This window comes from Polypterus senegalus, chromosome 10, assembly GCF_016835505.1.
Source record: "Polypterus senegalus isolate Bchr_013 chromosome 10, ASM1683550v1, whole genome shotgun sequence".
Classification (NCBI taxonomy): Eukaryota; Metazoa; Chordata; class Cladistia; order Polypteriformes; family Polypteridae; genus Polypterus; species Polypterus senegalus.
In genome coordinates this window covers 164993701-165007721 of record NC_053163.1, presented here as the reverse complement: position 1 = coordinate 165007721, position 14021 = coordinate 164993701, and the positions used below count along the sequence as shown (strand labels likewise).

Here is a 14021-nt window from a genome sequence, read left to right as displayed (position 1 = left end):
AAACCGCGCCGAGCAGAGTTCGTGGTGAGCGCAAGGAAGGAAAACAAAAAGAAAAAGAACAAGAAAAAGAACAAGAAAAAGAAAAAGAAAAAGAAAAAGAAAAAGCAAAAGAGTGATTTCACACTCAGACTGAGCGGCCTGTCCCGGCGCGACGAGGAGATGCGACATGTGAGCGGCGGCGCTCCAGGCAGCAGAGGGAGCCGTCGGGTTTTTGTTGTGCGCCTCTGATGCAGTACTTACGGTAATTACACTTCCAAGTAAGCAGATTTGTAAACTGAAACAGTTGCTGGTGGCGCCATAATTTAAAATAAACGGTGCATGAAGAGGACGCAATCACAGACGGATTTTTTTTTTTTTCAAAAAATAACGGTTTATTCGTCTTCGATGATGGTCGGCGCCCAAGTCACTTCCGTGTGAGAGTCCTGGCCTACAGAAGGACCGCCTGCAGTCTGTAAGTGCCACACGTTTGTATATCGCGAATGAATTAAGAAGTACGGGCCGTGCGTCTGAGATATCGGGGAGGAAAAGAAAGAAACAGTGGAGTCGGCGTGCAGTCCGCAAAACTGCGAGTGCTAAAACGGGGCTTAATAATTAATAAGAGCATTTAATTCCGAGAGGCACAGAGAGATAATAAATGCGCAAGAGAAAGATAGTCAGAAAGACAGCAAGGAAAGGCGCTATATAGAAAATGGACAGATGGATGTAAAAACACTGTAGATCGATAGACAGATAATCAGATGTGAAAGGCAATACATCGTAGATTGACGATAGAGAGATAAACGTGAAAAGCGCCATGTAATGGAATGATAGATTGTCATGAAACACAACATAATAGATAAACGAAATTTAACAGATAGATTGATAAATAGATAATGAAAGGCGCTATATAATAGAATGATAGACATCAAAGACAATAGATAAACGCAATATATAATTATAGATAGATAGATATTAAAAGCACTATATAATAATAAATAGATAGATAGATAGATAGATATTAAAGGCACTATATAATAATAGATAGATAGATAGATATTAAAGGCACTATATAATAATAGATAGATAGCTAGACATATAGATATTAAAAGCACTATATAATTATAGATAGATATTAAAGGCACTATATAATAATAGATAGATAGATAGATATGAAAGACGCTATATAATAATAGATAGATAGATAGATATTAAATGCACTAAATAATTATAGATAGATAGGTACATAGATAGATAGATATTAAATGCACTAAATAATTATAGATAGATAGGTAGATAGATAGATAGATATGAAAGACGCTATATAATAATAGATAGACAGATAGATAGATAGATAGATAGATAGATAGATAGATAGATAGATAGATAGATAGATAGATAGATATGAAAGACGCTATATAACAGTATGACAGAAATGAACGGCACCACACAAAAGACGAATTGAAAGAAATTTGAAAAGATGCTATATAAAGGCTGTACATAGATTTGTAAGATGCTATACAATCGTAAGCGTATAAATAGGAAGGGCGCTATATAAGGCGAAAATACTTAGTCATGGAATACGCTTATTAGGAAGGTGATTGGCATCCATACATCCATTTCAAGGTGTCAGGGTGTGTTAGGCAGGACGTAACCCCGATAGTTGGTTCGAGGATACACAGGTCTCCATATACAGTAGATATTTTCAAAGACGCCATTTCATAGCTAGATTATAGATTAAACGCTTCATGATGCAAAGATGGCTCACGGACACGAGTCTTTGCGCTCCGGTTTCACTTTATAGGCATCCTTTAAGTGCACCTTTTTCAACGAGTGCACCAATGACAGAAAGACATTGACGGCGATTGCAGCCGCTCACCCCCGAAAATCCCCGATTTGCCTTCAGGTGCCCCCAGTTCTTCGGTGATCTCTCAATCAGCCGGAACACAAAGCTGAGCCTTGTTGTTGTGAAAGTGAACGGAAACGCGAGGGCATCTGAAGCCTCAGCGGCAGAACAAACTCCGATGTCTGGTTTGCTTTTCAGAAAATAAACCAACCTTTCACTTTTTATGACTCGTGAGTTTCGGTTAACGTTCTCTCGTTTCACATCACACGAGGCTGAAAGCCGCGCCTGTGGTTTGCGCGATACGCGAAGTGTTTTAATGGATTGCAGTGTCGTAAAATGAATCATATCGTGAATTAAGCACATTAAAGTCAGGAGCGCAATTAGAGAACAGAACGAGAACGAAACATAAATGTCAAGGATACAGTCGAAATGCAACATGATAAAGTAACATTAATAAAAGGGCAAAACCAGACGGGAAGAAATTCTGAGTTGTGAACATTTTGAGAAGAAAAATACTATAGATAGATGGACAGCAAAGTCACCTATAATAAAGAGATACTGTAGATATGAAAGGCACTATATAATAAAGATACAGATATAACATGCATTTTATCATAGAGAGCAATGATTTCATATAATAAAGAGACATACTGTATTTGAAAGACACGATGTAAAAATAGATAGCAGAGACAGTATTTAATAAATAGCAAATGCACTATATAAGAAAGATTGATATAAAAGGAACTATATAATATAAAGATAGGAAAGACACTACATAATAAAAGAACTGAAATGAAAGGCACTATATAACGCATAGACAGCAAAGAGTATTTAATAGAGAGAAATAAAAGGCACTATATAATAGATAGATATGTAAATGCGCTACATGATAGATAGATAGATAGATAGATAGATAGATAGATAGATAGATAGATAGATAGATAGATAGATAGATAGACAGGCACTATATAATGTATAGACCAACATAATGAAAGGAACTATATAATAGATAGATGACTGGCTGGATATAATAAGCACTACATAATAGAGTAAAGAGCACTAGATAGATAGATAGATAGATAGATAGATAGATAGATAGATAGATCATTTAGCGTAGTTGGCAGGATAGATAGATAGATAGATAGATAAGACACTATATAATAGATAGATAGATAGATAGATAGATAGATAGATAGATAGATAGATAGATAGATAGATGTGAAACGACGAAGTCAGTGCAGGTTTTCTCGAAAGCAAACTTGTTTGTTGTGTTTATGGAAAGCTAATGAAACTCAGATGAGAGGTGGGTTTCCATAAAACGTTTGGTAGGCACGGCGCCCAAAATCTCTCATGATTTTCCGGAAGACTTTCGAGAAAACCGCTGACTGAGTGAGAAAAAGCAGCGGAGCACCGAAACCACGCAGGACGAGAAAACCTTCAGTTTAACGGGCGGCCCGGATAAAGAAGGCCCGCCAAATCGACAATGCACGAGACGGTAAAAACGAATAATACTGTAATAATAATAACAACAACAGTAATAATACCGTTTATTGTGGAATTGATATAACAAGCAGAAACCCCCCTTACCTTCCTTCATTTTTCTATTTTATCTTATTCAATTTCTTCCAATTCAGGGCCGCCAGTCTCATTTGAGACAATAATATTTCTAACAAGTAAATGAATGCCACTAAACACAGAATAAATTCATACAGATCTGCTGCCATTCACTTTTGAACAGAATGAACACGGGCGATCGGGTACGACACGGGGTGTCAGCGTGTCGGGGTGGATAACTGAAATGCTTCGAAGGCGCCCTCGTGCGGTTTTTGCGTCGGCCACAGCAAGTAATGAAGCGTCGCCGAGATTTGAATTTTCTCACAGATTCGGACGATCCACCATGTATACCTGTAGGCCCCTGTGCAAATTAATGTGCTGCAGGACCCCTGTTTTTATAGCAAAACAGAAACATACATAGGCCTCAGAAACTGCCGTCATTACGATATAACGCATCCAAATGTTAACAGCATTTACAAGGCTGGGTGGATGTTAAAGCGTCTTAAAGCGCAGGACACCCCATCTTTGACTCATCGCCAGACCCGCAGCGAGCCAGTAGACAAAGAGGCTTTGGAATGGTGTTCTGCTAGTTTATAGCCAGTGGTGGACCTCCATTTTTGGGGCCCTAAAACCTGAACTATTATGGGGACCCCTTCGCAATCAGCAATTCGGTCTGGATCACCACTGCTATCTTTTTCAGTGGGGCTGTTCCACGACTCCACCAATTAAAAAAATTAAACCGTAGTAACATGCAGGCAAGCAAGGAAATATGCTTTCATTTTTGATCACTGTTAGCCCAAGAAAAAAAAAAATAAAACATTTCATTTCTGTCATAAATATTAATTGTGTTTTATATTAGTTATAATTATTTTATACTGAATATATTTAGAATGAAACTTCTTTAATTTGATTTTTTTTTTAAATTTATGACTAGCTTACATAATGCTTTAATATATATATATATATTCATTTTACTAATTACATTTAATTACACTATACTATTAATATTTTTTTTTAAATACACTGGACACTCCACATTTGTAAGCAATGTGGACTAAAGTCGTTTCTGAAGACCCACTTGGATTGGGGACCGTAGCAGGGCTGTCAAACTGAGACCCTAGGGGGCCGTAATGCCTGCAGGTTTTCATTCTAACTAACTTCTTAATTAGTGGCCATTTGTGCCGCTAATCGACTTCTTTTGCTTTCATTTGAATTGATTTGCTTTTTTAAGACTCGGACCCCTTAATTATTGATTTTTTTCCCCTTAATTAGCAGCTGACGATAATGAGACGCCAAACGAGCCGACAGATGACCAACTCACTGGCGACCACCACACAAAATCTGAAAATAAAGGGAGGTGAAGGTCTCGGTGATGTTCATCTGCTCAGGTCATCAAAATATTTTGTCAGTGCTCTCAGAACGAAGAAAATCAACCGTTTTGGAAAAGACTGCTGTGGCAGCGTGAGATCCCACCCGATGGGCCATGGAATTAAATAACGGCTTTAATTAACAACGAGAATCGGTTTCTGATTAAGAAAGTGATCGCATTGAGTCCTCCACTCAGCTGGTCATCTGCTGGCTGGTTTTTTGTCCCGTATGTTTGGCTGCCATTACAGAAAACAAAATCAATTCAGAGGATTAAGTCTTAACAACAAAAGCAATTCAAATGAAAGGAAAAGAAGCCAATTGAACGGCAGAAATCGGTGCCTGAGTCAGCGCGCGTTTGGGAACCTGCAGCCACGACGGCCACCCGAGATTAGCGCTGGACACCCCGCTTTATAGTGGGCATTAGAGTCACGTGCTCGGATATCCAGTAATATCACAGGTGCATATTAATAACGTGCGGCCCTTGCATTCGGCGTTGCTTTTGTCTTACGTTGTCTGCGGCGTTTTCCAATGTAAAAGTGCGCCGCAGCGCAGACGTTTTGTTAAAACTGACTTCGGTAGAATAAGTCCGACGGTTTAGGATGTGGGAGATCAGGGCATTGGAAATCCATTGGATAAAACTTCTGGAGCCATTCCAGAGGCAGTGGCGATGGGAACACACATATGTTTAAACTGTCTTATCGGTTATCTTATTTCGTTTATCTAGCTGAAGGTATAGACGCCAACTCTGGACTGGGCATATTTAGTTAGTTAGAATTTTATTTTAATGAATTATTATTATTATTATTGATGGATGGATGCGTTTATTGTACACGTGCACTTTCACCTCTGTTGCGTTCGGCGCTCCGGCACATTTTGTGTTCTTGTTGTCTCCGCTCCGTACCCTTTAATGTCGCTCGTTCTCTCTGTGGGTGTTTTGGCATTTCCTGATCGTAGTCAAGACGACAAAGTTCAAAGTTTCAAGTTGAGCCGAATCGTCGCGTCGCACCCCAGCAAACCAAACGGGACACACACGTGCGTCGGGGTGTCGTTTATTGTCACTTCACAGAATTCGGAGTTCGCAAAACCGCTGCGTGGATCGTGAGTCTATTTGGAAGGATTATGGAGGCTTTTATTTCGGCGATTGAAGGAGGAAAAACGTCGCTCAGTGTCCTTGTCTTCAACTGCTTTGCTTTGCCATAATTTCGTTGGGCTCGGAAGGAAATGAGTTGAAGTGTCGCCAAGTTTCACACTAATCATATCGAAACCGTTGTGTTTCTTAAAAAAGAGGATTTCTAAACTATAGGCTCCAGTTTAGCAGCACTGTGGACTAAAACTGCGGAAAGATTCGAGATGAAATCAGCGCAATCAGCCGACTAGCCCCCCACAGACCGGCAGTCTGCAGTCGTGCGCTCTTTAGCCCTGACAGCAACTCGATTTACACCAGCAGGCGACACGGGGACACATCCGTCACTCTACCTTCATAATAAAGTATCAATTTCTATAAGGTGAAATTTTTAGGGTGTGTCCAGACTTTTGAATGGTATAAAGGAAATCGAAACCTTTATGTGCTGTGCGTTACATGTATGTAATATTACCTACAGTACATAACTATTCATAAAGGCGAGGAGTGGCACTGCGCAGAAATACATATAATATATACACAAACTGGGGCCCGTCTGCCCCTGAATCCGTTAGCATTTCTTATAGCCTCTTTAATTTAGACAAAAGAAACAAACAAAGAAGAACACAATTACGAACTTAGGTTGGGAGCATGTAGCGCTGACAGCGCCTTGCCGCATCCACCACTCGACGAAACACCTGGATTGGGACCCGAGTGCAGAACTTAACTGTAACTTTTAACGTCAAATATATATTTTTAATAATTAAAACTTAAATATAAATGTTTAACGATTCCTTCAGTATCTTTGTTATATCACAACAGCACCCGTTTACTTTTCCTATAGAGGCCAAGTCATCCATGAGGTCCTCACACGACAGCTTCTGTGCAAAGTCTGCGGTGATGTTGATGAGCGCCATGGAGGACCTCAGGTGTGTCCTGATGAACAGACCGAGGGCTGCTGCAGTCCATAGGTGACCCCTGGATTTGGACTTCAATGCAGGTTAGGTGCATTGGCGATCCTAAATTGTCCCTAAGTGTGTGCTTGGTGTGTGTGTGCGAGCCATGAGGTGGGCTGGCGCCCTGCCCGGGGTTGGTTTCCTGCCTTGTGCCCTGTGTTGGCTGGGGTTGACTCCGGCAGACCCCTGTGACCCTCTAGTTGGGATATAGCGGGTTGCATAATGGATGGATGGATTATATTTAATGGTCGTGATATACCAATTGATTTATTTTCTTTATAAATGAAGGTTTAATTAATAATAATAATGATAATAATAATAATAATAATAGTGGTCCAGTGTATCAAGTGCTGAATGTGCTGTTACTCTTTGTTACTTCACACAGCCGTATCACCTGTGACACGCAATACAACAAAAGCAATTTTAATATTGCTACCATATACAACTACTACTAATAATACTAAAATAAAAATTACTAAAACTACTATGCAACGTACTTATTTAACTTAATGCAGTAAATAAAATTCAGAGTCAATACGAAGCTGAATATTTAGATATTAAAAAAGTAACATGTGAATGTATCACCCATTATATAAACTTCATTTTCCTCCTCCAGTGACAGCAGAAGGTAAAACGACATTAATTAATTCAGCCCCGTTAACTTCCAATAAAATAACCAACAATAGGCGTTAATCTGAGCCGTTTGCTCTTTTTGGATCTTAATGTTGTTTACCTGGCGCTGTCCCACAATTCGGCCAATCAGTGATTAGCAAGCAGGAGAGGCCGCTCGGAGCGCGTCACGTGACAACTGACCGTATAGCAGCCTGTAGTAGCGCGTGGCGATGCTGACGTCTTTATGGCGGTAAAAATAATACATACGTCAGCATTTATATATACATACGACATGTGCAAACATTTGTAAAAGATGAGTAAAGAAGACATCGGGGATCCTTTACAACCTTTCCTTTTCTTTTCGTTTCTTTTGTGCACCGAGCATGCATACCCAACACTTCTCTTTTTCCCTCTCCTTTTTTTCTTTCCCAGACCCAGCTAATACTGGATAATAATAAGGGAAAAAACTATGAATTAAAAGATCAGACACAACTTAACTGAATTATAACAAAATTATTCGTATCCAAAAAATTTGACTGTAAATTGACAGTAAATTACTGGCTACTAGTTGCATTACTTTTACAGTATTTTACTGTATCATATTACAGTACATTACAATAAAATGACTACACCACACTGCGACTTCACAGCAAACTGGGCAAAAAATTACTGTGATGTAGCAATATGTTGCTGTTGAATTACAATAATTAACCATTTTCAATTTACATTAATCTACTGTATTTTGACATACCAACTGTAAAAGTAATGCAACTCAGTAGCCAGTAATTTGCTGTAAATTTACAGTTGCAATAACAACATTAAATACTGTAAAGGACATTAAAACAAACTCGATCACCCATCCTATTTACCAAATGTCCCCAAATTTCCATCAAGTTAAGTTCTGAAGGTCTCTAAAGTCCCCTTGTCCACCTCACTACTTGTTCCTTGCATTTGTGGTTTTCTGTTGTACAAAATATGTTTCCGTCAGTGTCCCTGTAGTCAGGATTAGACATTTATCAGTCACTTTACAACACATATAATCTTTAAATTATTAAAAATTAATAAAGTTAAACAAAAACAAAAACACATTACTGTATGTGCTTTGCATATTTATTCTTCAAAAGTTAAATGCACAGAATACCTCAAGTATAAGACTTTTAAATTCAATAAAAGTCTTAACCGGCAGTTCAACTTTTTTTTTTAAATTGCACAAACAAAATGACCTAAAGCTCACATACAGTAAGTTTATGTACAAGAAATAAAAGCACATGTTTTACTGTACTGGATATCTAATATCCTCTGTCGTAAACAACTCGCCACATACTATACCTCAGCGCCCGCAGTTATTATGGGCTGTCTAGTAGTCAACAGTGTATTATTTGTGCTACGTTCTCCAGATATGCAGACATCTGAAAGGGCCAAGTGCAGAAAATCAATCAATAATTCTGAAAGCAGGTCTCCTTTTAAAAGGTACATTTTAAGAAATTAAATTAAAGACATAAACTTCAGTGCTTAACATTTAAGCAATAATGTTAAAAAACAAAAATGTAATTACAAAGCAGTGTGACATTTTTAAAGACAGCAAGATAGAAATTAAACTGAGGCAAAACAGGGGATTAAAACACTTTAAATCAATTTGAATTATTAGGAGTCCTTTCGGAAAATAATGTCTACATTGACATCCATTCCAAATCAATTAGTTTCCTCAAAAGTGTGCAGACTTGTTGGTTGATGTGTCCACGTTTCGTTTTGGATTTTGAGCCCGACTCTCGGTTAAAACACCTGTAAATAAAACATGATATATTTGAGCTATTTCACGCTGTGACATTAAGTGCTGTTCCTTTCTACAGAGTCCTGATGCCTAACACTCGTCCTAACACGATTTCTCTGCCATTTTAACAATGCTGTGGTGATTTACTAGTCTCACTATCACCCTTGCTAGTGTTATCTACAATGTCGGTGTGTTAGTTTACCTAAACTCCAATGTGGATGAGGCATCTTCAGGATACTGCAAGTTAAAGTTGTAATAACTTGTGAAGATTGTAGCAATACCATTGATGAAGTCATGACGTGGTCCCATGACCGATTGTCCTTCAATTGACAACATCCAGGCTTTAGGCTTCATCATGTCATCTGGAATAAAAAAGATATTCATCACGTGGAATTCTTAATGAACAACAGCGTGAAAGGAATGGGTTGCTAACACAGGGTCTTAGATTACAACTATTAAAGTAATAGAAATAATTAGAGTGTATTACTCATAAAAGCAGAAAGGAGTCATAGGTCTGCACGCTGTTCTTCTGGTCTTTGCAAAGTACAGAGCAGCTGCACCGACCTTCAAAACATATATGAGCAGGTAATACAGGTGGACATACTACTATGGAGCGGCACGATGGCGCAGTGGTAGCACTGCTGCCTCGCAGTATGGAGACTTGGGTTCGCTTCCACGGTCCTCCCTGCGTGGAGTTTGCATGTTCTCCCCATGTCTGCGTGGGTTTCCTCCCACAATCCAAAGACATGCAGGTTAGGTGGATTGGCGATTCTAAGTGTGTGCTTGGTGTGTGGGTTGGCACCCTGCCCAGGATTGGTTCCTGCCTTGTGCCCCGTGTTGGCTGGGATTGGCTCCAGCAGACCCCCGTGACCCTGTATTCAGATTCAGCGGGTTAGAAAATGGATGGATGGACATACTACTATACTGTAGTTGCTGACACTATAAGCTACACGCGTTGTTAACATTACTTTGTATAATCAAGCGGGGTGTGCCTGTGGCACATGTCTGTAAAATACAGTAATACGTAACTTTAACATATGCTGGATATTTGTACAGTACAGTGTATACTGTATATCCCTTAGTGAAGAGTAAAAATGATGGCAGAAGAAAATCCTTTGACCCCAGTGATTCACAATTCTACAGCAGATTTAGCAAGGTGTGTATTTTCCTAAAATTCAGTAGTCAGAGAACTGTGTGTCTACATGGGGGATTAAGAGTATGAAGGTTAATATTCTGTATTGTCTACCCGAGTTCCAGCATTGGCACCTGCCTCTTTCACTCTTGGCCAGGTTGAGTTGAGCCATCATATTCATCTCATTGTTTCGATCAAACTAGTTCTTCATATAGAATACTGAACATTTACTGCTATATAAAAATCAAGCACATCCAGCACTCCTCAACATACCATATTGATTTTCTAAAATTTCAAGGCATTCATTTTTAGAAAAATATACAAAATAAATTCAACTCTAAAGCATTCTCAATGCCAGTTGGGTTCCTGGTCTATTGTAAGCAAAACTCACTTTTCTATCAGTAAAACAATTACTTACATCTGCCTGAAGTAGGGTTGTATCCTTGGGCTCCTTAAAGTATGCCATCAGGAGGAGAAGGACACATGCAGCCTTAACTGAAACCTCTGGTTCAAAGTTAGACAGGACATCCTTAATTCCTGAATGATGGCTTAGTTCCTGGCAGAACTTTATAATTGTGCTGCCTTTATTGTCCTGTGCCTCTTGCAGCTTGTAGAGGCCTAAAGTGGGAGTAAAGACATCTTTGAGAGAAAAGGAAAGGCCATTCCTTCTGAACTTGTGCAATGTGTGGTGCAGGCACTCCATTAAGGTAAAAACTCTTTGCCCCCTTCCTGATTTCTTATTCTTTTGCATGTTTGTCACACGAAATGTTTCTGATCATCAAACACATTTAACCATTAGTCAAATATAACACAAGTAAACACACAATGCAGTTTTTAAATGATGGTTTTTATTATTTAGGGGCCGTGCTTATATATATATATATATATATATATATATATATATATATATATATATATATATATATATATATATATATATATATATATATATATACACTGTGAGTGGAAAAAAAACACACCAAAATGTTTTTCATCACATCTTCAACAATAGTCGGCTGATGTACTTAATGTTTGATACAAAGTCTATGTAATATGTTTTCCAACAACAGTTGTATTAATTACTCACAAGTTTATACAATGTTCCAAATTTGATCAAAATCGGCCGACTATTGTTGAAGATGTGATATATATTTATATATTTATATATTTTATGCTATTCCTCAGCTAACATCTTTCATCACAGTTTAACACAAAAGCACATAAACTTTATCAAAGTGCACAAATTAAAACTGTTTTAAAATACATGAACTAAAACTACATGAAAAAGCTGACATTGGACCAATATGAAAACGCAGACCTGAAGCTATAAGATAAGACACGAGTTAAAACAAATGCGCAAAATGAAACGGTTTGAAAATGCTAGAACTTACATTTTATGAAAGAAATCACTAATTACAGCTGTAAACATTAATATATATTGAAAGGCATGATTTAAAGTAGATTGAGAAATGCACAAACTGAAATTAAACGAAACTGCACGTACTCAAACAATGTGAGAAAGTACAAACTGAAAGCGCGCAGTTAAGTTTCTAATACACTCCGTGGTAAAGTCTTCAAATGACTGCATAACTTCCTCTCTAACAATACAAAACAGAAATTGTTATAATGATAATGGGGAAAGGCAATTAATGTTAAGTTAATTACCGTTTGTATAAGTAACACGTGCCGAAGTACACCACAACTCCATTTTATTCAATTTTCTTCCACTCTCTGTGCATGTAATATCCCACAATGCAACGGGGTCTTCTCCAAATACAATTTTACAGTAATTTGATGTCTTTTGACAGACGACAGCGTATCTTACTGTGATTACAAAAAAAATCTGAATACAGTATTTTATTGTGAAAACTTACAGTTAACACCTGTGAAATCCTAGCAATTTTTACTGTAAACGCATTAAATCAAATTTTTATCTATATTATCTATAATATATATCTTACACATAACTTCCCTCTTACAAAAAAAATCAACTGCCCTGGTTTCAGACATATTTACAACATTTAACATTACTCTTGAGACAAAGATTTTTTTTCTAAAACTTTTTTTTTTTTTTTCAGTACTGAATCATATCCCTAAGATAAAGAGGTGGGCGCACAAGTCTTCCCGGTCTTAATCTCAACTCTGCAGTAGGCCCCTTTGCGACTTGCACCGGTAGATCTTCCATCCATCCATCCATTTTCTAACCCGCTGAATCCAAACACAGGGTCACGGGGGTCTGCTGGAGCCAATCCCAGCCAACACAGGGCACAAGGCAGGAACCAATCCTGGGCAGGGTGCCAACCCACCGCAGACCGGTAGATCTTACAAATGGTTATGTTCTGCTGCAGAAAGTGGAGCCGGCAGTGACAGAGCTGGTGGCGCAAGAGCTGCGGGTGGCCCTGTAGACAACGTTTCCAGAAAACAATAAGGCCTTGAAGCAGACAGGGCAGTGAGCCATGGAGGGTCTGATTTCGTCCCCAGTAAAGAAGTGGTCACATCTGGAGTACTGTATATAGATATGGGAGTAGCTGTCCACAGTGAAATATATACGAGTGTAACGAAAATCCGGATTTCTTCTTTGACGTGTCGTTTATATTCTGATTTAGTTTGAATGTACGGAATGGACGTGAAGTTCGTGACTCCGATGTACACTGATACGCAGAAGGCCGTAAAACGAGTCTTGCAGACTTACTTCTTCACCGCTGCTATACCAGTATAAGTTTGTAAAAGATGAGTAAAGACCCCGAAGCCGTGGGTTCTTTGTCAAACTTTCCTTTTTCTTTTCTTTCCTAGTGCACCGAGCACACCCAACATTTCTCTCTTTTTCTCCTCTCCTTTTTTCTTTCCCAAACACAACTAATCCATTTATCTTGTCCAAGGAAAAAACAATCAATTAAGAGATCAGAAAAAACTGAACTGAATTATAATAACACAGTTATTCGTCTCTGTAGTTTAAACGTGTTAAATCAAACTATTATCTTTTATATTTAAAACATATCTCTTATGCGTAATGTATACATACTAGAGATGGAGAAAATGTTCGCTGATCTGCCAAAATTTACAAAGACTAAAAAAAAATCTCCTGACTAATTAGATGACAAAGGAGCAAAAAGATAATTCAGGTCAAAATATAATAATGTAATAACAAAATAAAGCGCCTAATAGACGGAGCTGGAAAGGTCGAATTTTCTTTCTTTCTTTCTTTAAACAATACATATAAAAATAAAAATTAAATAAAGAAGCACATATTACGAATTTAGGTTAGGAGAATGCGCTGATTTTTCTTTCTTTCTGTCTTTCTTTCTTTCTTTCTTTAAACAATACATATAAAATAAAAATTAAATAAAGAAGCACACATTATGAACTTAGCTTGGGAGCATGTGATGATTTTCTTTCTTTCTTTCTTTAATAGCGCAAAACGGAGGAAAAACACCGCTGGCTAAAGTTGCCTTCCATCACCAAAACACTTCTACAAATATACCAACATGGAAAAAAAAAAGACTCAGTTGATTTTCAGGATGAATTTTATTTTCAAAAGCGTTAATTTTGCACAGCTTCACAATTCAATTTGGACTGCTTAAATGCAATTGTTAATACATTTACATTTTTATCTTCATTAATATAAACATCAAAGTTTCTGTACGCATTATTCCCGGCTTTTTATTATTATTTTGCACCCCAAAAGG

At 38.0% G+C, this 14021-nt stretch overlaps 1 long non-coding RNA gene across 1 annotated transcript in view; it reads left to right on the top strand.

Moving 5' to 3' along the window:
- Positions 1–350: 350 nt before the first annotated feature.
- The window catches only part of LOC120537962, a 20782-nt gene continuing 7111 nt past the window's right edge, over positions 351–14021 (top strand). Inside the window, exons 1-2 of the long non-coding RNA XR_005635422.1 lie at positions 351–451; positions 6709–6864. This is a non-coding gene — a long non-coding RNA (uncharacterized LOC120537962). The remainder of the gene's footprint in view (positions 452–6708; positions 6865–14021) is intronic.